Here is a 21,489-nt window from a genome sequence, read left to right on the forward strand (position 1 = left end):
CACGCACGTACACGCACACACACATGCACACCCACCCCCGGCGGCCCCGGCACACAGGAGCCCAAGCGACGGCTGCCCGCTTCCTAACCATCTGCACACAGGTGAGGCGGTCTCTCTGCGCGGGAGCTCGGGCGGTGCGCTGCTGGCGGGCACAGCTGGAAACGCTGCTCCATGAAAGCCCGCGTCCCGTCCACGTGGGACGCGCTCGGTTTGCTTTGATCGCCAGGCGTGTTTGCCTGCTAGACAAACCTCTAGGTTTGCTAGAGGTTTGCAAACCTTCATCAGGGTTGCAAACCTCTTCATCAGAGTTGCTCTGGGTTGCTCCCTTCATCAGGGAGCCCGGCGAGGCCGCCGCCTCGGCTTGCAAAGGATCCCCTCACACACGCGTCTGCGCTTCCCGGGCAGACGGTTCTCCGGGAGCGATGGATTTGGTTTGGGTTTTCAGTGTTTTTTGAGAACGACGTGATTAATCTGTGATTGGAATGCGAGGGAATTGCTGTTTTCTCTTAAAGAGTTCCACCTCCTGGTCAGCCAAGTGTGGAGGGCCCGGAGTTGGGGCACTGAGGTGGGCCTGGGTGGGCGAGCCACTCGGGACGCCACGGGACGGCGGGTCACGCGGCCGCACGGGGAAGCCGTGAGGGGCACCCCGCTGGGGGCCGGCGTGCGTCCCGCGGGCCGGCACCGACCGTAAGAGGGACGCGGGCCTCCCTGCAGCACGAGGGCAGCGTTAGCGCCTCTTCCCGTGGGTTCCATGGAGAGTGGCGTTCCAAAATACTTAAAAAAAAATGATTCACCCTGGAATCAGGTGTTGCGTTTTGATCACAGCCTCTGAGTGTGAAGACAGTGGTGGTGGTTTCAGTGTCTGAGTCCTGGAAGACAGTAAAATCCCGGGCCTTCTGTTTGTGCATCAGGCAGGTTCATCTTGGGCAGAATTATTAAACGCGACCAGAAAGACGCAGGTGGCGCAGGGCTCCTGTGGGGGGCAGCGGGGGGGTCAATGCCGTCACTCCGTCGGGCCGAGTCCCGGCTGCGTGTGGCCCTCGGAAGACTTTCCTTGGGGGCTGAACGCAAAGCGGGAACTAGGAGAGTGTGGTTGTTGAGTTAGCGGTCGCTTTTCCGCCCTACGTGCCGCCTAAGGAAACGGGGGCGGAATCTGGGGTGTGTGGGTTCCCCAAGTGGCAGGACTTGGCCAGCGCCCCCGAACAGAGGTGCGGCGAAAGCCCAAGCACAGCGTCGCTGCAGGGGATGGGCGGGCCCTCCCCTGGGGCCCTCCACAGTCGCCCGTGCAGACTCTGGCTCGGATTAAACCGGGGCATCTCGGCCTGGGCACGCCTGGTGCTTCAGGCTGGGTGTTTCTCCATGGCGGGGGCTCTCCTGGGCAGTGGGGGGCGGGTGCCAGCATTCTGGCTTCTCCTTACTGGGTCCGAGGAGCCCCCCATGCCCGGTGTGGCAGCTAGGAGTGCCTCCAGATGCTGCCATGTGGTCCTGGGGGCACAGCCACCTGCCGCTGGGAACCTCCACATTAGACGCCCCCCCCTTGGGTGGCCAGTGCGCGCCCCGAATGGTAAGGCCTGGGAAAAAGCAAAAGGAAGGACCAGGACCCGATGGCGGGTCCCCACCTCCCGGGGGGCGGAGGGGCCCTGAAGGGGCCTGTTCCGAACCCCTGTCTGGCAAAGCCCCCGCTCCGGGCTGAGCCAGCAGCGGGCCCTTCCTCGCCCCTTAGCCTGAGGTCGCTGTGTGTCTGCTGACAGAGCAGTGACTCTGAAACCGTCACGTCGCGGGGGACGTTGGCAGAAGCCAGTGGACAAGGCTTCTTTGGTCTTCGATGCGTCACTGGATGCTGAGGGTACTTGAGACCTTTTGCAGTTGGAAACTCAAAAATGCCGAGCAGCCGTTGGGAGAAACGCAAAGGGAAGGCACAGGCGATACCCTGGCCCCGTCTGGGGAGGACTGGGCCACGAGTCGGGGGTGGGACAGAGCACGCCTGCTGAGGGCAGCTGACATGTGTCTCTCTGAGGCACATCCCCACAGGTCACAGAGCTGCCCACGGAAGACCACGGGTTGCAGAGCTGCCCACAGAAGACCCGGGGTCGGGGAGTGGGGAGACGGGGGGGTGTAACGAGAAAACGGAACCCCAGCCCTCGCTCGTGCCCACTGCCGCACATCCATTGCCGCCCCTGCTGCCCAGGTGCGCCAGCACGCACGTGCCGCCCCCCTGCCAGGGACCCTCGCACGAGGGGAAATTGGGAAGGGAAGCGCACTTTTACAAAAAGCAATTTACTGGTAATTTTTCAGCCTTTTCCCTGCCACTGTTGAAAAATGTGTGTCTGAATAAGTTTGTTCTACGATGCTATTCATCATCGCGCTTTGCCAGGAGCTGCGCCGAAATAATTTTCTTACATCAGTGTGCTGGTTTGAAAGATACTCTGAGTGTGGGACTCAACCATCGAACTAATAACACAAATCAGAAAAATTCATTGCCAGTGGCAAAAGAATAATAAAAAAAATTTTTCTAAGCTCTTCTGTGTTTTACAGGGAGTTGCTAATTATATAAAAATCGTTTCCTTGTAAGTAAAAATGGCGGTGATAAAGAGGAATTTCTAAAAGTTCCGTTGGTGGCGGCTGAGTCTTTTTTTTTGAGTGATAGTGACTGCGTTTGTCCTACCCGCACGGGTGGGGACGGTGCCAGGGAGGTTTTGCAGTCGACTTATTAAGACTTCAGATAAGGTCGACCTTCTTTTGGTGGCTGGACGACGTTTCTCAAAAGCTTTGCAATAGGGTTTTCCTGGACATTAAGAATCCCTTTCATGTTAAGGCAGACACCTCCTCCCCAATAAGAAATTGACTTTGTCACGAAAGGAAACGGGACACTCTGTAGCTGAGAGTGCACGACACACGTGGAACCTTCTGGCACGTGCGTCCCTGCAGATGAGTGTACGCACGGCCCAGGTGAGGCCACCGTTCAGGCCACGTGCTCCGTGTCCCGACCCGAAGCCAGCACCCCCCTCCCTACTCCCTTCTCACCTTCCCCTTGACCCTCACGGCCGCCTCCTGGGGACACCCTGTTCTTCCCCTCGAGCCGCCGATGGAGAGGCTGTGGTGCAAGCCGTGTTCCTTCACCTGCACCCCGTGTCCCTTTGAATCCCACGCGTGAAACCACTGTCCCTGTCCCAGGAAACGCGTGACCTGCCACGAGCCACGATGACCTTCTAGAAGCATCCAACATCTGGCCAGTTCCCCGACCCCTTGCCCCACTGAGCTGGGTGGGGCGCAGGCCCTTCAGAGGGAGACCCTCCGGTGGGGGGGTGTCCCAGCCCCTGGCCGGGCCAGGAGCGCGGGCTGCCTCAGCCCACGCGGGAAGCCAGCGTGGCGTCCTCCGCCAGCCATGGCTTGCCTTGGTGGGGCCGCCCCACCGAAGCGTGGGCTCTAGGGCTCTGGTTCCTGAAGTCAACCTCCTGGCTCTAAAGCAGCAGGAGTCGAGAAGCTTATTTCTCGCGCGGAAGGCGAGTGTTAGAGCCCCTGGACCGTGCGGCTCCGAGTTGGCGGCGGCTCGCCGCGGCCTTGCCTCTCTGTCCCGGGGAGCCCGGGGGGGGGGGGGGGGGGGGGGGGTGTGGCGCGGGGCTGCTCGGAATGCAAATGTCTTCGTTTCCCTCGGATTAAATGGCACAATCAAATGCGGGTTGTAAATGTATAAACCCTGCACCTTCAGACCAGTGATGGAGAGTCCTCTCTGCCTGCCGCTTTGAATTGATAGCTTACGTAATACACGTGTTTATTCGAGCCGAGAAAGAGGGAAATGGAGAAGCAGCCGAACGCCCGACGGTAGGCCAGCTGCTCATAACCTGTACACCTGCCGGAGTGGCCTCCGAGCGAGAATCGTGGAGAGGACTTAGAGTCACAGAAAAACCCCTGCGGAAACAGCGCTAAGTGAGAGAGAGCGGTCTACCACGGTGCACGGGAATGAACGGGGTCCGCGCTGGCTCAGGTGGTGCGCTCCGGAAGGGCGACCTCCCCTCGGGCTCCCAGAGCGGGGGCTCGCGGTGGGGTTACGTTGTTCGCCAGTCACAAAACCACCGGCAGGGTCTGCCCGCACCCGAGGCGGAACGCCAGGGTCAGACCTCCAGGGGGTGTGGACACGCCTAAGAGTAAGAAAACCCCGAAACCACTGGGTTGGGGTAGAAGTGGTCTCCCCAAGGTCACCATTTATTATTTTGAGGAAGCCTTGAATTATATTGGAATGCATTAGAAAGAAGTGAATTTCAAAGTACTGGTAGTGTGTGTGTGTGTGTGTGTGTGTGTGTGCGCTCGTGTGCACACGTATACAGGTGGGCGTGCACGGGCTGGGCGAGCCAGCGAGCGTTCAGTGGAAGTATCCGATGTTGGGGTGAGACGTCTGTCTGTCTTCATTGGAAACGAATGGGCATGGCCTGCCGCCTGCGTGGGTGGTCTGAAGGAAGCGCAGGGGGCGTCTGCAGCTGGCGGGGGGACTTGGTGGGTCGGCTCCGTTGTTCGCATTCGGGCACGGACGGACGGAGAGGGGGGCCAGCACGGCCCGGGGCTGGGGTCCACGGGGCGGGCCGCAGGCGCCCGGCAGTGGGGGCCGGTGAGCGGCACGGCCCTGCCGCACCGCCCCGAGTCCCGTCCCTGCGTGGAGACCAGCTGGGCCAGCAGCCGGATGAGTCTGCAGAGGGACCCCTCTGGTGGGGCTGGTGTTTCCGGCGGCCTTCCTGCCGCGGAGACACCTTGGAGTCGAAGATGCTGGCTGCAACTCAAGAGTAACTGGGTCAGCATTTTCTTCCATATGCCGAGGGAATGCCTGAGTGGTAGGGCGGGGGCGGGGTGGGGGGAGCGAAGTGAACATGCTGGTCTTTAGCACGCAGCTTCCCAGATGGAGACGGAGGGCGGGGGAGGGGAGGCGAGGCGGGAGCTCCCCGGGCGGCGGGGGGGCGGTCCCCTTCCTGGGGTCCAACGGTTCACTGCAAGGCCTGCTTCCCGGGTGCAGAGGACCCCCCGCCCCAGATGCAGGCCCTGCTCTCCTGAGGGCACGGCTAACTGCTCATGGATTTTGGACAGTGTCTTAGTTAGATCCATTATCCTGTTTAATTCTCTCTAATACACCGCAGTGACATTTTCCCAGACATTTGTCCTCTTCCTCAGAGGTCGCTGATTCAGGGGACTGAAACGGGTGGCCGAGGGGATGCCGCACCCTCGGAGGCCGAGTGTTTCGGGAGAGCGCTGCCCGGGCTGGGCACTGCCGCTGCTCCAAGGGGGCCTGCCAGGGCCCCGTCTGTTCTCCCGGTCCGTGGGTGGGGGGGTCCTACAGGGAGACCGCCCCCGTGCGGCTGGTAGAGGGCACTCGGCGTGGCAGGGCGGGTTTGGAGGCAGCAGAAAAACCGTCCTGGGTCGGGCCCAGGTTCCTCCACACCCGTGACTCCGGAACGCCCACATTAACCAGCAGAAAACCCGTAGTCAGTCCCTCCAGCCCCAGGACGTGAATCACTGTAGCCTCCTGGCTGCCCGCCGACCCGCGTCTCCCGAGTGGGAGCCGAGGAAGCCGCGCACCCATCCCCTGTGCGGGCGCTTGTCGGGCCGTGGCCTTGAGGGCTGGCCAGGTCCGGAAAGGACCAGCTCTCCTCCCTCCGTGTGTGTTCCCCTGTGCACTGGGATCTGTGCGTCTCAGCTTCTACGGGCGTTAACCCTTGCTCGCCTTCCATGCGAGTGGAATCTAAATTAGCAGAAATGAATTAGCAAAATGTTCTGATGTTGGAGAAAATCAACGGGAAAAAAACGCACTGCCTGCAAATGGGACGTTGCCTCGGCAGGAACAGTTTCGTTTGCAGCGGTCAGCCTGGCCGACAGCGAGCGTCCGGAAAGACTGGTCCCGGCAACCCGCCAAAGTCATAGGCCAGATCGGCCATTTCCCTGCCCCTGCCCCGTCCCCCAGGGGCACAGCAGCTGCAGAAGGTGTCAGGCACGGCTGTGGTGCGGCGCACAGCGCACAGGTGCGTCAGATGGCTGTGGCCGATGCCCCGCGTACTCCGTCTCCTGGGCAGTTCCGGGTCACTCGGCCACAGTCCCCTGGCGGCCCGGGGCCCGCGGCGCTGGCAGGGGGTGGGCCGCGGGAGCGGCAGCCTCCCTTTCCTTGCCTTCACGGGAGGCTCACTCCCCTGCGCACACGTGCCTACCGCAATGGGCTGTGGGCGCGTTTTGCCTTTTTAATGAACTACGACAAATCCACATGTGTTTTTTACTAAATGGTATGTTTTGACTCATGGTATAGCTGAAGCTAAAATTAGAACATTGATGTTTCCAAGAAATCACTACATCAAAAGACACTCTTTCCCCTGCAGCTTCTCCCAGCTGAATCTCAGGACCCCCGCCAATCGGGACCCCCAGGGCGGGACTCCTGCTGGGAGGGACCCGTTTGCTACAGTCGAAATCACTTAGTGTCCGAGGCACGACCTGCCCTTCAGGCAAGGCCACGGGCACGCCCATGTATTGCCGTCACCACAGACCCCTTGAACTTTCCGTGGTGATGCCCCGCCAGCCCGCTCGGCCTAGCCACAGAGTACAAGGCCTGGGGGTCACTGCGGGGGCAGCGAGCCAGGAAAGAAGGGGGAGATGAGCATCTCTCATGCCAGCTTCCTGTTTGTGAGTGGATAGCCAGGCACGGAGCAAGCCCTCCCCCAAGACCCCCGGCGCACGGCCCCAACAGGAGGCCAAAGGCAGAGTCCGTATGTGCGGTCCCCCCACCGCCACCATGCCAGCTGCGGTCCGTGTGCACGGGCTGTCTTGGCTGGCTGTCTCCAGACTCCGGTCTGGTTCTCGGGCTAAGAAGGATGCGGGGACGGTTTAACCTGCGTGGGATAAGGGGCGTGAGTGGAGACCCGCCACTCGGGGTGGGTGAGGCTCTTCTTTCTTCCTGCCGCACCCAACGGGGAGCCGCAGAGGGAGTTCGCCCCCCGAGAGGGAGGGCTGTCACGGGTCCGGGCGGAACTGCAGCCGGGTGGAGGGCACATGCCCCTGGGACGTGGGGACTGGCGGGATGTTCTTGGGGGGGACTGGTCGTTCCCGGTTGCTGGTGCACTCAGGGCCCAGAACGCCCTTGTGAAGCGTGGGGGGGAGGGAAGGAAGTCAGAGGTACCCGTACATCGCACCCTTCAAACCATGACGCCCAGATAGCTGCCGTGTTTCATCCCTCGAATAAATGCTGCCTCTCAGACCTGCTGCTGTGTCCCCTCCAGGCCCGTTCAGCCGGTTCTCCCGTTTTTTCCTTCACCACCAGCTGCTGTGACCCGCTGTCTGGTCCGCGCGTGACCGTAGTGACGACACCAGAGAAAGACAGGAAGCCTCCCCCACCCCCAAGCCCCGTCCTCATGTGTGGGAAGCCCAGCAGCGTGTCTGGTGGCCCGGAGGACTCGGCGGCCCTTTCTGGGAGGTGGTCTGGCGCAGGGCAGTGGCCTGAGGGCCTGGGGGTCCCTGGCCCACCCAGAGACGTAGCTGCCGTGCCCACAGGGGCCAAGCGTGCGGCAGAGGCGCCCAGTGTGACACGCAGGACCGAGCTGGCTCACACATGCAGGGAGGGACTGTGCCCGAAGCCGGGGGACAGTGTGGTCCCTCACCCCCATCGCTTCCAGGGCACCCGGCAGGTGCGGCCGTGCCTTGCCAGCCTTGGTCCCCGTTTCATCCCCCCACCCCCACCCCACGCCACCCAGTCCCCGCCCAGTCCCAGGGGTTTGGTCTGTCTTCCTGTTGCTTCGCCAGTTGATGGGTTTCTTCCTTCCCATTCCCACCGTGACCTTGGCGTTCTCACACCCCGGTCCCGGGCTCCCCACCCCCACCGGCAGGTCCTGCTAGGCTGGAGTCCAGTGCCGGGTCTGTCCTCTCTGCCAACACCTGTGAGAGCCCCGGTTCGGTAGCCCTTCCCCAGGCAGGTGTTTCTACGGAAGGTCCCCTGGACTGTTTGTCACCCCGCTCCCCTCTCTGGCTCCCCCGCGGTGCTCCGAGCCCCTCTGTCCGCTGAAGTCCCGCGGCTCCCACCCTGCCTCCAGCACACACCACGGTCACTGCCAGCGTCACGCCTCCCCTTCCAGCGGGCCACACTCCGGGACTGTGCCCCCGCCCCCCTCGGCCGTAGATGGCTTCTCTGTGCGGGTCCAGGCCCAGTCCTGCCTCCCCCGGCCCCGCTCGTCCTCCTGGCTGCCGTCATGGCCCCGAGACCAGCACCTGCGTGTCTGGGTGACCCAGGCACTGCACCAGGGGCTGGACACCCAGGAAAACGAGGCACGGGAAAGGCACACGTGTGCAGATCCCACCCGCCCACGGCGCTCAGACTGTCACGTGTTAAAGGAAGAAGAACAGGCCGGAGTGTCCCCGGGCCGGCAGGGCGGCCCTCACCCGGGGGCACATCACACAGGCCTGGAGCACGGGTCCCTCTCCTTTCATGTGTCAGTTCTGACACAGATGCGAGTGCCTGGAGAGTAGGCCCCTCCCCAGCACCTCCTGTCCCCTCCGTTGCAGAACACACCCATGAACACCACAGCGTCCTCCCAGCTGGGGCCTCGCGCACGACCTTTCCAGAGGCTGGGGACGGATGGACGATATCATTGGCTTCCTCGGATTCTCTCGTAGAGCCTGGAGGTCCCCCGGTGGGTCGTGGCTGCGGCTGACCCCTGGGTGGGCTGAGGGCGAGCTCCGTTCGTCTGAGCACAAGCACGTCCGGAGATTGCTCTCCTGGCCGTGGAGCGCCGATCTTGAGCTTGGCTGTCGTGCAGTGTTACTCCCATTCTTTATCTTCGAGTGCCGATGGAGGACAAGAGATGGCCCCACACTCACGGTTTACATTTCGTCGTGAATGCATTGCGCCGTGACCGCGTATTTGTTACAGGTCCCACGCGACCTGCGGGGGAGCGAGCGCCTGGAGCTCTGCTACATTATCCAGCTTTCTTCTTGGGGCAGGCATGCAGTTGGGGCACAATACACGACAATTTAATTCACAAATTTCAGTAGCTCGGAACACCACGGGCGTCTCGGAGTGTGGAAGCCTGGCCAGTCCCAGCCTTGTCGTGGGACTCGGGGTGAAACGGCAGAGTGGGGGGGCACCACAGACCTTCGGGGGAGTCCGTCGAGGGGCCCGAGCGCGCCCCTGAGTCAGGCGACTGGGGGGCGGCGTGTGCGTTGGCACAAAGGTTTTGAATGAAACGAACAACTTCTGTTGAGAACGCAGAACATGGAATTATATTCAGTAAGTAAAATCAGCGACTAGTAGTATAATCCTACGCTACTCTGCGTCTGTGAGGATGAGCACGGAGAGGAAGGAAAGGGGAAGGGAGGAGCTAGAAAGAGAGGCAGCAGGAGGGTGAGAACCAGACAGACAGACAGACGGACACAGGAGAGGCAGGGCCGCAGCTCGGGGCAGGTGGTCCAGGTCAGCCCCATCCCACCCGCTGAGACAGGGCAGAGACGCCCGTCCGTCCTGCTGATGGGGGGCCGCCCACGGGGGCAGCTACAGCACCCCGCCCCTCCCGTCCAGAATGGAGCTGGACAGGCCCTCCGGGGGCAGAACAGCGCAGTGCAGGCGTGGACAGGCCCCCGAGCGGGGCCGTGCGAGCGGGGCCACCGCGCAGGTGGCCGCTCCGTGAAGCGCGCGGGCCGCGTCTCAGCAACAACCAGACTGTCCGTTTCTGTTTCCGGGCTCTGCCCCTGCCTTCCCACCCGCCCAGCAGCCCCTTGGGAGGGCCAGCCTCGTCCTGGCAGGACTGTGGGGAGGGGAAGGGGGACCTCCGCAGGAGGAGGGGGCTGCGCCGGCTCCGGAAGAGACGCTAGCACCGCCGTAGTGGCTGAGCCGGCCGGCGATGGGGCTGCGTCAGCGCCGCAACCCTGCAGACGCATTTTCCAAGGCCAGTGAGCGAGCACACGCCTTTGCGAAGAAACCTCAGGTGACCCCTTTGCACGCCGGCCTTGCGGAAGCCGTGGCGGAGAGCACAGGTGCTGAGGAAGTGGCACCTCGGACGAGTCCAGGGTTGGGTTCTGTGTTTCCTAGGAAAGCAGGTTAGACTCAGGGGAGACTCGCACCCAGAGGGAGGCCGTGATGCCGGGGGTGGGCGGAAGGTAACGTGCCTTTCCCTCCCTGGGCCCCGCTCTCTAGAAAAAGCCCCCGGGTCCCCAGCCCGGTGCCGGCCAGCCCGTTTCTGGGGAACGGCGCAGGGCGGCGGGCCTGTTCTAGGTGCCCACCCGTGCCCACAGGCCACAGCCTGCCCGGTCCACTTCATTGCTCTTCCCCACCCCCAGCCCCCTGCCGCTTCCCGCCCTGTCCCCAACCCTTAGAGCAGCGTGTGGCGAGAAGAGGGGCCCTTAAGTGTTCGCCAAACAATGGGGTGAGTGAGTGACGCCCCTCCCAGGGGAGCGAGGGGGGTCGGCCCCTTCCCTCTTTTCCTGAAATGAACCTGGGCCCCAGCCAGGTCTGGGGAGATCGGCAAAGAAAGGAGCGTGGTGGCTGCGGCCGGGCGCCCTGCCCGTGGCCTCGCCGGGTCCGGGTCTCACTTGTGTGTCGGCGGTGAAGGCAGGTTCACTTTTGGGGGAGCAGGGCGGGTCATGAGTCAGCAGTCACAGTCGGGCTTAAAGTACAGCTGCTGGGCACTGCCGACTGATTGTCGAGTGACAAATTCCAAGCAGACTGCCCCCGGCAGGTCCGTGGCCGGACAGAGAGGACGCACCACACACCTTTGTTCCTCGGTGTTTCCGGTGGAGGTTGCAAAACGCCTCGACTTCTGTCCCTCCCCAGGAACCCTGCGGCGGGAGGCAGCTCTCCAGAACCACGGGTCCGGGCCGTGAGCTCGCTCGTTAGCGCCAGTCTTTCTGGAGAGCGGTTCACTCGCAGAGCTCACGTGTGGGGTTGCGTGCGCTGCCGAGGGGTCCATCCTCACGGCCGGACCTCGTGTTTAGCACCCGCACCTTCCACGGTCTGTCCCCGGCGCAGCGATTCCTGGCTCCGCGGCCTCCTGTGATTCTGCAGCCCTGGGCCTTAGAGAGCGGCTGCCCGGTTTGCAGTCCCGGCCCCCTCACCCCCTGTCCTGGGCACGTCTGCCCGCTAGGACGGGGCAGGTGACGCTCCGAGCCAGCACCCACAAGCCCGGCACCGTTCCCCACCGTGCGTGCGTTCTCACACTGCGTCCTCCACACACCTTGGGAAGGGCACGCTCCCACCGTCATAAAGGTGGGTGAACTGAGGCTCTGTCCGGCAAGTCGGTGCCCGTGGTGACTGGCGGCGCCGGGAGGGCAGCCCCGGCCAGTGCCGCCTGGACACTGCTCCCCCACCGCCGACGTGGGATGTGAGCAGCCCTCAGGGTGCGGTCCTGGTGCTGGTGCTGCTGCTGCTGCTGACGGTGCAGTGACGATGACAAGGGCACCACGGCTGGGACCGTGACATGTGTACCGTGGACGCCGCTGGACACGCTCCTGGGGAGAAACCCGCTTGAGGGCCACCCGGAAGCTTTCTACCGCGAACGGCCGGGGAGCACGCCGTCATCTTCTTGGCTTTTATGTCACCGCCGGGCCGGCCCGTGGTCGTTCTCACGGACGCCGCAGACCTGGGGTTCGGACTGACGCCTCAATGGGGGATTGAAACGGCCACCAGGAGTGACCCGAGAGCCCGGACCCCGGATCACCGCCCGTCCTCTGCCACGGCCACGCCCACGCCCGCAGGGGGATGGGGCCCCCACCAGCTGCCCCCACCGTCCCCGGGTCCAATGAGAGCCTGAGATGGGGTCAGAGAGCCCGGGGCCCGCCCACATGCTAGGTCCCCTCTTTCGGCCCAGCCCCGGTGCGGGGGGTGGGGTGCTCCCTGCCGCACCAGCACACCGGGAGGTGCAGTCGGGGAAGGAGCGAGACCCTCCGAGCAGGGTCAGTGTTGCCCAGGGCACCCGGTGTACGGAGCGAGCACCGGGCGGACGAAGCGAGGGCGGGAACCACTCCCGGGAGGCCTGCAAGCCCACTGCCGGGAACGCACACGCGAAGCACAGCACAGCACCCCGCTGAGTGAGAAGAGCCCCGTCCTCGTCGCGCTCGCCCGGCGCCCCGGGAGCCCCGTGGAAACTGTAGTGCGAAAACAAGAAACGCACCTTCTTCAGCACCGCTTGGCCTTGAAACTCGGCACTCGCGTGTGATACAGACTTTTCTTGGGGGTGATTCCTAGCCACACACACCCCCCGAGCTACTTGAGTCTTGACTGCACAACGAACAGGAAACTTTTGTGCCACGTGATCTCAACAAGGAAGAAAGAAGAAAAAAGGAAAAAGCAAGCCTTTATGTAACACTCGGGTATCGATTAAAACAAAGTGACAAATGGACGGGCCCGGCACATCGACCGACAGGGCCGGAGTCGCGGTGTCATGGAGAGGCAGGCCTCTGCCGGTTCCGGGGCTGACCCCGGGGGCGCCCCCGAATCTTGGCCGAACCCTAGCGCACGCTGCTTTCGGGGAGGCTGTCTGCACCGGGGGCGTCTCGTTCATCTCCGAGGCAGACCGAGTTTCTCGTTTCTTCCCGAGTCTGTCTTTGACACTGATACCAGCTCAGTAAACTCCAACACGTTCTTTCTTTACAAACTCAGCCTCTCCCTATGGGAGTTTCCCAAAGGAAGGGCACAGGCTGAGTTCAGTAACAGAAACAGCCGCATCTTTGATACACTTTTCCCTCCTAAACCGAGGGGCTGGACGTGGGGAACACCCACGTCGGAAGGCAGCTGCCCCTTTCACACACAGCCTTCTCCAGAGCCTGCCCTCTCGTGCCCACCAGGACCAGGGGCGCTGCGAAGTGTGGGGGAGGGGAGCTGTCGTCCCACCTGGGTTCCCTGGGTTTCCTGCGACACCACGGGCCAGGCCTGCTGCGAGCAGCCTCCTTCAGGGTTTGTCAGCCATCCCGTCCCTAGACAGTGCTACTCCTAGTCCTTGGCCGTTTCTCCCTGCTGTGACCCCCGGCCCCCCCCCGGGCCTGCTGCTCCCCGCTTTGAAAGCACTCCTCATGGAGGTCCTGAGGAGTCAGAGATGACGGAACACTTGAGCTTGTGACTGGGAACGCTGTTTCCGGGCCCCAGCCCAGACGGCTGCCAGCGCACATCCGTGCTCAGAAACCCGCCGGCTCCCCAATCTCTCTGTGTCATGTATGTCACCCGCCACCACCTCGCATGCCCGGGGCACCCTCTTTCCACTGCTCTGCGTGTCACCACGTTACCAAGGTCTGCCGCCGGGGGGTTCCTGTCACGGCTGCCCCCTTACGTCTGCCCCAAGGCCATCCGTCACCCTCGGTGCCAGTTAATTCTCCGTCGGTGCCGGTTAATTCTCCCTGGTCACCCCCTGCCCACTGGGCTCCAGTGCCTCTTCTCCGGCTTACCTCTGTCCACACTCATCCTCTGGAAGTGTGTTCTGGTGGGAACCCCACTGCCTGTCCTGCCGGCTCCTCCTCCCACTGGCTTCACGCTGCTCTTCCACTCACTCTCCCGTCTCCTGCCCGGGCCTTCCCCACCATCTCCTCCCGTTCCTCCCCTCCAGTCCCCCCATCCAAGCACCTGACCCCCGGGCAGAGCCCCAGGATGCACGTGTGTGCTGGGTGCAGGAGTCCCCTCTCTGCCAGGTCTCGGCCCGGGTGCCACTCCCTCTGGGAGCTTCCAGAGGGGCCCCGTGCCCTCTCCTGGCCCGCCCTGCTACCTCCTCTCCCTCCTGGACTGGAGCTTCCCGGGGACCCTCCCCCAAGACGGACGGCCCGCCTCGCGTGCCCATGGCCTCAGCTGCTCCCTCCCGGCACGTCCGCACGAGCCCCAGTCCTCTCTGGACAAAGCCATGCATGTGTGTTCCCTGGGCCGGCCACCACCACCGCTGATCCGGAGGCCCTGCCTGCGCACCGCGGAACCGCGCAGGGGGCACGGAGCGGCGTGCACGGTGCCCCCCGCCCCCCGGTGGTTCCTCAGCTGAGCCGCGGGAGCGAGGCCCCCCTCTCCCTCCGGAGGAGGGAGGCCGAGAAAAAAACGACTTTTATTCTCAGGCTGCCAGTAGCGTTCCCAGCGCCCCGGCGTCCCCTCCCCGTGTCCCCCGCACGCCGCCGCTTGCTGCATTCCCTTCCACGCCCAGGGCGAGATTATTAAGGACTGAATCGGAATTTTCCATAATAACTGCAATATACACTTCAGCCAGCATTCTGCCTTCTAGGTTGTTGGTTGTTTTTTTTTTTCTTAAGTTTCTTCACCCCCGTGGTGGCTTGAGTCGCGTCACTCGGGTGGCCCTACAGCCTGGAAGCGTGGTCCTCTCTCCAACTTCTTGACGACAGAGGGTCACAGGGTCACAGGGTCAGAGGGCAAACCCGCAGGGCAGTCATCGGCTCCGTGCCCACACGCACAGGCGAGGACTCGGAGACGGCTCCCTGCACGTCCTTCCGGAAGACGGCGCTGGTGCAACGGCGCACAGTGGAGAAGCAACGTAGAAACGTGGTGTTGTCCCGTGTCCCGGGCACGTGCCTTTCTGCACGCCGGTTCCTGTCCTCTCCGCCCCAGTTCGAGCTGGGGATACGCACTTGGCAGAAGGACCCAGCGCTCTCAGGGCGGAGTGTTCTGTTTTTGTTAAGGCCCTCGGAGTGTCACTTGATGGCACCTGTGTGCCCCTCCACTCGCCCTTCGCGCTGGGGACGGCGTCCACGGCGCAGGGGACTCAAGCGCCACTGCGGCCGGACAGTGCTGACGGCTCCTGGCCCGAGGGCTCTGACGGGCTTCCGACCCGGAGCTGGAGTTGGAACCGGGAACGGTCTCCGGTCTCTGAAGTCACGGTTTCTCTTACTCTGAGAGGTAAGGCTCTCGGTTGCTTAGAGACCTCCTGGCACCTCACCTCTGGCACAGAGTCACCGTAGTACCTGGCCCGGAGGTGCGAACCCGTCCCTGATGGGCCTCCCCCAGGACGTGACGTGGCATCCGAACAGCTCGTTTCTAGGGACCTGGGTCCCCACGCCGCGGTGCCCAGTGTCCGCTCTCTACTTAACCTGTGCGTGAAACATGCTTTGTACGTAAACTGATGAAAAGTTGCAGTGTCTTACCACCACGTTTACGGTGCAGGTTAGCTCCCGTACCGGGTCCAAAGGCTCATCCAGATGTTTGCCTGCAAATCTCCTCGCAGTAACAGCGCTGCTGTGTCCCATCAGTCATCCTAAACTTGGCCTTAAAATATTAAAGCCATTCAATAATGTCATGAAATATTAAAGTCAAATCTGTGAGGAGACTAGCAAGGACCTGCTGCGTGAATGGTGCGAGCGAATCCCGGGCCGGGGGGGCGGCGAGAGGCCCCCGTGGCACCGCGGTGGGGACGGGGTGTCACATGCATGACAGGGGTCTGCAATGGCCACGCCTGGGGAGTCCTCAGGACCTCGCGCTTCCAGGCGACCGTGACCGGCCTCGGCCGTGCACCCTCCGGGGCCGGCCACCGCTGGCTCCAGCGCCGGCCTCCGCACGCACCTGCTCAGCTGTCTGGCGGGCCCAGAGCGTTCGAGTCACGTAGGCCGGGCGACCCTGCCCCAGCCGCCCTGATGGACGCCGGCCCCCGGGGGTGCCGCTCTGTCCTGTAGCTGCGATTTCTCTATCGCCACCCCCACCTCTGCCCCCCCAGGAGCGGCCCGGCCTCTGCTTCCCACAAAACCAACAGCTCAGAGCCGCTCCTGCGGAGGCGCCGGCCCTGGGCGAGCACAGAGCGCAGGCAGGAGACTGCCAACGTCTGGCTAAGTGGGCACATCTGTCCAGCGGCTCCACCGGGCTCCGCCGCGAGTCCGGAAAGCCGGTTTTATTTTCTGGCCGCTCATTTCCAGGAGTGGGAGTCTTCCCGGTAGACAGATGCCTTTCATGCACGCGGCTTTCATTCGTTTACTTATTTACTCAATTTCCTCTTCCTGCACGGAGGGCGAAACAAAGAGCAACGGCCCCCTCTCCGGCCCTGGGGGACACGGCGGCGGGAGAGCAGAGCCCCGAGTGGCGTCCGTAGATTAAGGCGTCCGTAGATTAAGGCAGCGTCCAGCCCTCCAGAGGGCTTTTGAAAAGCTCTTTGTGCAGACGGGGAGCTTCCCGGCTCTCCTTTCTCTCACCCGGCTCGGTGCTCCTCAATAGGATAATGGGCCTGCTTTAAGTCAAAGCCCCGCGCCTGAGGCACAACAATGAGAAACCCCTGGCGACCCCAGCAAGTTTCCAGGCGTGCCTTGCTTTCCCGGGGCACCCCGCCCGCGAGGAGGGGGCTTTCCTTGTGCTGCAGAGGTTAAAGGGACCCCTTCCCTCCGTCTGTGAGGAAGCAGTGAATTCCATGACGTGAGGACGGGCTCCCGCTCTCCGCAGCTAACGTGATGCATGCCAAGCCATGCAATTAGTGGTGGCCGTGCCAGACGTGGTTTTTTTTTTCTCTCTCCCCTCCCAACGCGCCTCTCATGAAACCCTCGTGAGGAGCAGTGCCACCTAACGTGGGTAGTAAACACGGAGAGTAAATTATTAATATCTGGAGAGGCATGCGGATGGCAGGACCTCCATTTTTCCTCTGAGCTGCTCTCACGCCCTTGCTCGTCTTTCTTGCCAACAACAAAAAAAAATGGCAAAGATAAATAAGAACTTTTCTCCGAAAAGTAACATGCAACAGGACAGGGGTGTCATAAATAGCACGGGGCGGCGGGCGAGCACCTGAGCTCCCTGCCTCCTCCGCAAAGCGGATGGTGACTGACTTCTGGCTCCGTGTGGAGCCCAAGCTGACTGAGGCTGGAGCGTGTTCGTCTGCACGCTGCTCACTGGGGGTGGCCCGGGGCGGGCGGGCGGACAGTTGGGGTGCTGGTTCCCAGTCAGGGTCCCGGCCCACACTGTAACCTTGACACTCCCCGCCGGCACACGGAAAGGGACCCCCCCCCCGCCAAGCAAACCCGTGTCCCGGGCAAAGGCTGCCAGTGCGCGCCCCGGCCTCACCCTCCGCCTGGAGACCTGCGCAGTGATGGCCTGGGTGCCTGGCCCAGGCAGGGCTGGCCCCAAGGTCCTCCCTGCTCCGGCCCGATCACCTCAGAGGCTTCCGCAGGATGGGAGCGCCTAAGCACACAAGGTCAAACTAAACGGCTCCGAGGCTGCTGCTGGCTCGGGGGCCTGACCCGGCTCCCGGCCCCCAGGCCCAGACCTGGGGCAGCAGAGGGGCCGGGCCTGCGTCCTGCTCCGCAGAGGAGCCAGAGGCGCCTGTTTTCTCCCCTGTTTACTCCAGGGGCGCCCCTCCTCCCCGCCGGCTGGCACCCCTGAGCCGGGCTCCGGCTCCCTGTGGCATATTTTTGGGTCATAGAATGCTGAGGTCACAGGGACAGGCTCTTTATCTGAGAAACGGTGACACCGAGCATGAACCAGCAAGACGCGCTCTGGCTCTGGACTTTGGGCTCCTCCAGGCGCTGCCCTGGCCCGGCCCTGGCTGACGGCAGAAGCCCTCCTCCCCCGTGCCCTCGCCGGCCCGCAAGCCTGCCCGCTCTCGGTCTGCAGCGCGGACCGGTTCCCCGCGCCCGTCCGGGCCGGCTCCGGGTGCCCGAGTCCGGAAGCCCCGAGGGCGCAGACCCCGGCCAGAAGCCCCCGGGGAAGGTGCCAACCAGAGCGAGCCTGGCGCCACGGAAGGAGACGGGCATTTCACGTGGGCATCTGCCTTCCCTCCCGCCGGCGCCTCTCCCCTCCCGCCGCGGCCAGTGCCAGGCCCCCCTGCTCAGCCTCGTCCCCCCCTGAAGTTAATCAGCCTCACTTGCCAGTTTGCTTTAGTTTGGGAAACACTTAACAACCTGGAAACGGTTGGGGCCACAGCTGCCCCCGGTCCCTCCAGCTCCGCCTGGCCAGGGCTGAGGGGCGCTCCCCAGGCTGTGGCGTTTGTCGGGAACCCACATCGCAGCCGCGCGGCCCCGCTCCTCCCTGGCGGTCACCGAAGTTGCCGGATGCCCCTCGGTTTCCCGGCCACACCAGACCCAGTTGCATAACCTCGCCCCCCGCCCCCACTTGCGCCGCCGGCTCTGGTCCACTCCAGCTGCACGGGAGCGCCCCGGCCCCAGAGCCGCCGAGTCCTCCCCGAGCCCCTCTCCAGGCGAGTGCAAGCACCTTAGCCGGGTCGGCGCCCGTCAGGGTGGTGCCGTGCCTGTGGCCAAGTGCAGGGAGCACCCGGGCGGGCGCGGGAGGAGGGCGTGCGGGGCTGCGCTTACCTTCCGCTGCTTACAGTTAAGTCGAGGTCGGCGCGGCGCCTGGCTGGGGCATGTCTCGCCGTGGACCCGGGCGAGCCTGGCGCGGCACGGAGCACTCCGGACAGGGCATCCGCAGGGAGGCTCGCGGGGCTGGCTCCAAGGAAGGCTCCGCTCCGGGGACTTGGCCGGCTGCGCGCCCCTCACCCGCCCCCTCCACGGCCACGGCGCGGCCCGCCCGGCCGGCCCCCGCGCCGCAGCTCGCGTCCCTCCGGCCCGGCCCGGCTACCAGCTACGCGCACGAGGAGGCAGAAGCTCCGCGGGCTCCGGGGACGCCCGAGCGCTCGCTGGCTCGCGGCGTGGTGGAGCCAGCCACAGCCGCCCGGCTTCCTGCTCCTCCGATGTCCTCATTGACTGCAATTGTCTTCGGGGAGATCTGGGCGCCGGGGCCGGGAGGTGGGGGCGGAGCGGGGGAGGGAGCGGGAGGGAAGTCCTTGCCGCGGCCCCCAGGTCCCAGCTACTCCGCGGAGCCTGGAGGAGAGGGCACCGGAGAGCCGCGCACGCCCGCTGCCTGTGCGCCCGGCTGGCACCAAGGCGGGCGGAGCCCCGGGCCGCGGGGGCGGGGGCGGGGGCGGTGCAGGGCCAACCGTGTGCGTGGGGTGGGGGATCCGGAGGGAGCGGAGGGGCCCCCGCCCGCTCGCCCGCAGACGCCGGAGCCCCAGCCCGAGCCGAGCCGGAGGAGGCGGTGGAAGGAGCCGCCGGCGGCTGCCGCCTGCGCGCGGGGCTCCGCCGCGGTGAGTCCTCTGGGTCTCTGGGCTGTAGGCGGCGCTGTGGGGCCCTGGAACTTGTTGAGTCTACCCCGGAGCCGCCTCTGGAGCAGCTGCAGGGCGGCAGGGCGCCCTGCGCTGTCGCTGGGGAGGGGCTGCTGAGGACCCTGCGCCCCCGCCGTCTCCTGTACCCGCCCGCCCGGCCCGGTGGGACTTGGAAATCCAGGCGTCCCTGCCCCCTCACCTGCGGGTTGCTGTGGAGATGAGGGTCAAGGGCAAGTTCCCTTGTGGCTTCCACCTGGTGTCAGCCCCAGCAAGTGCAGACCGCGGACAGGCTGGTTGTGAGTGGCCTGGGGAAGGAGGCGCCTGCCAGGTCCGCTGTGCCCCGATATTCAGGACGACTCCAGCGCAGGCAGGCCCCTGCCCCCCCTCACCGAGACCAGCCCCCCGCCAGCCCCATCGCACACCAGCACCCGCAGTGGACCGGGCGCACGCCACATCTGTTTCAGGGCAAAGTTAAGCCCGCATGGGGAGAGATCTAGAATGTACAAGGAACTGCACCCCACCCTGCACCCCTTCCCCCAAGTCTACCAACAAGTAGGTCTTCCGAGCTCAGAGCAGCTGGCCAGGGGCCGCTCCAGTTCCTGGCAGGCCGGCCCTGGAGCCCGGGCCCGGGCCCGCCTCGCCAGCTGGCTACAGGTCTCGGGCCCCCGCATTTTCCCAGGCTTGGGTTTGAAGCTCACCCCGTGGACACACTCGCCAGCAGCCACGCTCCTTCGTCTGAATAGCTCTCGAGGAAGGACAGGGTGACGGTGGACCCGAGGGTGGCGGCAGGCCTTGGGGGACAACTGGGAGGCCACGTGGGGACATGCTGTCCCTCACCGCAGACACACGCAGCTGCAGGTGCACACGGCTCTGCCGGCACAGCCCGGGTCCCTGCCCCTAGTGGCAGCCCTGTGACTGGGACCCAGCCATGGCTCCCTCCTTGTTTTCCAGCTGAGCTGAGCCCAGCACTGTGCTCCCCTTGGTGTCTCTTCTTTGTGAACGGCTTTATGGGAAAGGCTTCACTTGCCTCTGTGTGGGTGCTTGGGGTGATAGTCCAGGAGATACTCCAGAGAGTCCAGAAGAAAAACATCCCGAAGTCCCCTCCCATCTCCTCTTACCTCTCAGCATCCTGTGGGGCATCGAGTCTGCCACCCTCAGACTCCCTGAGGGGGAGTCCTGACCCGGTGCGCCCCAGCTCCGGCCGCCTGGTGTGTGTACTCGCCCTTCTTAGCCCAGGTCTGCCGAGTCGGGCTTCTAGCCTATTGACTCCCCCCGCTGGCTGGGTGGCGATGCTGGCGGGAGTCGGCTGGAGAGGCAGGGTTCTTCCATCCTTTGCCATTTAGGCGATGCGTGAGCAGCCCGGAGCCCTGTAACTCGCTGTCCTGCCGGGAAGGGAACCAGTGTGGGGGACATGTAGGACTCGGGGACGTTTAATGCCAGGTGGGAGGGATCGTCCCCGTAGCTCCCTCCAGCTCCGTCTCGGGGGACGTGCCGTGGTGGCTGCGGGCTCAGGAATTCTGCCGGCAGCCCGGGGAGCTTCCTGCCCGGCCTCAGGACTGCGAACCCGCCGAGTCCAAGCCCGCCCCCATCCCTTACTTGCGTGCCTGCGCATCACGCGGCCAGGAACCTGCATTTGTGCTGGAGGCGTGGGACGCGGACACTCGAGGGGCCCTGAGCGGGCCACGCAGCACAGAGCACAGCCACAGGTGGCGGCATGAGCCCACCAGACAGTGGCTCTGGGGACAGTGCAGCGGGACAGCTGCGTGATGTGTGAGTCTGGGGAGAAAATGAAAGGCTGTGATTGGCAGATCAGGAGGCTCGGTTTTCACGGGTGGGGGGAGTTTTGTTGGACTCCTGGGTACCATCAAGACCACCGTCGGTTGTTCGACCGTCTGGGGGGCTGACAGCTGTTTTCCTGAGTCTGTTAAAATCATGGGTAACCCCCCCCTTTTGAAGTAAGACGCCCTTTGCCTATTGCGTTACTGAACGGCAGGTCTGCAACTTCACAAGCGTACACGTCGGTGAAAAGGGGTTTCACTCTTCCCCAGGCTCCGGAGAGAGGCTCCACATGGGTGAGGTCGGTGGGTCCTGGTGCTGTGTCCTCCAAGGCAGCACCATGCTGGGGGCCGGCGGGCCGGTGGGGCTCCGCCATCCCTGCCCACGCCCCCCGTGGCACCCCCGGGGCGCACGTCTTCAGGGCCTAGAGTCAACAGTGATGGTCAGTTTCCTCAGGAGAAGAGTCGAAGTTTGTAGAAAGTAGATTCATCTCAGGAATCATGTAAATTAAAAATCAGTCTCTCATATTTTGCTTCAAAGTTGTGCTGAAAAAGACCTTGCAAAGGGAAAAAATCGCTGTTTTTTAAAGCAGGGTGTCCTGAAAGCAGGAGCGTCGAAGCACTGGAAGAAGAGAAAAACACAAAGTGCAGGACGCACGACTAAGACAATACCTACCTGAGTTTCTCTTCTTTCGCTTTCTTCTCGGAAGTGTGCG

At 63.8% G+C, this 21,489-nt stretch overlaps 1 protein-coding gene across 3 annotated transcripts in view; it reads left to right on the plus strand.

Annotated features, from left to right (window-relative positions):
* Positions 1-21,489, plus strand: part of DOCK1 (dedicator of cytokinesis 1) — a 341,306-nt gene that overhangs the window by 173,626 nt on the left and 146,191 nt on the right. The gene's annotated exons all lie outside the window — the stretch shown is intronic.

Source organism: Phyllostomus discolor, chromosome 5 (genome assembly GCF_004126475.2).
Source record: "Phyllostomus discolor isolate MPI-MPIP mPhyDis1 chromosome 5, mPhyDis1.pri.v3, whole genome shotgun sequence".
NCBI lineage: Eukaryota > Metazoa > Chordata > Mammalia > Chiroptera > Phyllostomidae > Phyllostomus > Phyllostomus discolor.